The 345-nt window shown below is 22.3% G+C and overlaps 1 protein-coding gene across 1 annotated transcript in view; it reads right to left on the bottom strand.

The window, feature by feature from the left end:
- LOC108692462 (lipid storage droplets surface-binding protein 2-like) overlaps positions 1-345 on the bottom strand; it is a 3063-nt gene that overhangs the window by 538 nt on the left and 2180 nt on the right. The window lies entirely within an intron of this gene.

Raw genomic sequence — 345 nt, 5'->3', positions numbered from 1 at the left:
AAATATTTTATATTGTAAAACTTTAATAATTTTGATAAGTAGTTATTAGATTGGAAAAAGTTTTAATTATTCTTACATAAAATTTATACTATAAACAAAAAATTAAAATAAAAATTTTAATGCTAATAGAGAGGGAAATGGTTATTCAGTGGCTCTCTACCATAATTACGACGATAAACTCTTATTGTCAAGTTAGCTACTTTCACTAACTTTCTCGTTGACTCGTCACTATCAACTTTCATTATGCTGTAAAGTTACTTTTGCTTAGAATGTTCTAATGTTTTAAAGAATAAAAAATTTAATTATACAATTTATGTATACTTTTTATAGTACATTATTTAGTGA

The sequence above is a fragment of the Atta colombica genome, unplaced genomic scaffold (genome assembly GCF_001594045.1).
Source record: "Atta colombica isolate Treedump-2 unplaced genomic scaffold, Acol1.0 scaffold107, whole genome shotgun sequence".
In the NCBI taxonomy this organism is placed as follows: Eukaryota; Metazoa; Arthropoda; class Insecta; order Hymenoptera; family Formicidae; genus Atta; species Atta colombica.
The sequence above is the reverse complement of the archived record's forward strand: the minus strand, read 5'-3'. Positions and strand labels throughout refer to the sequence as shown.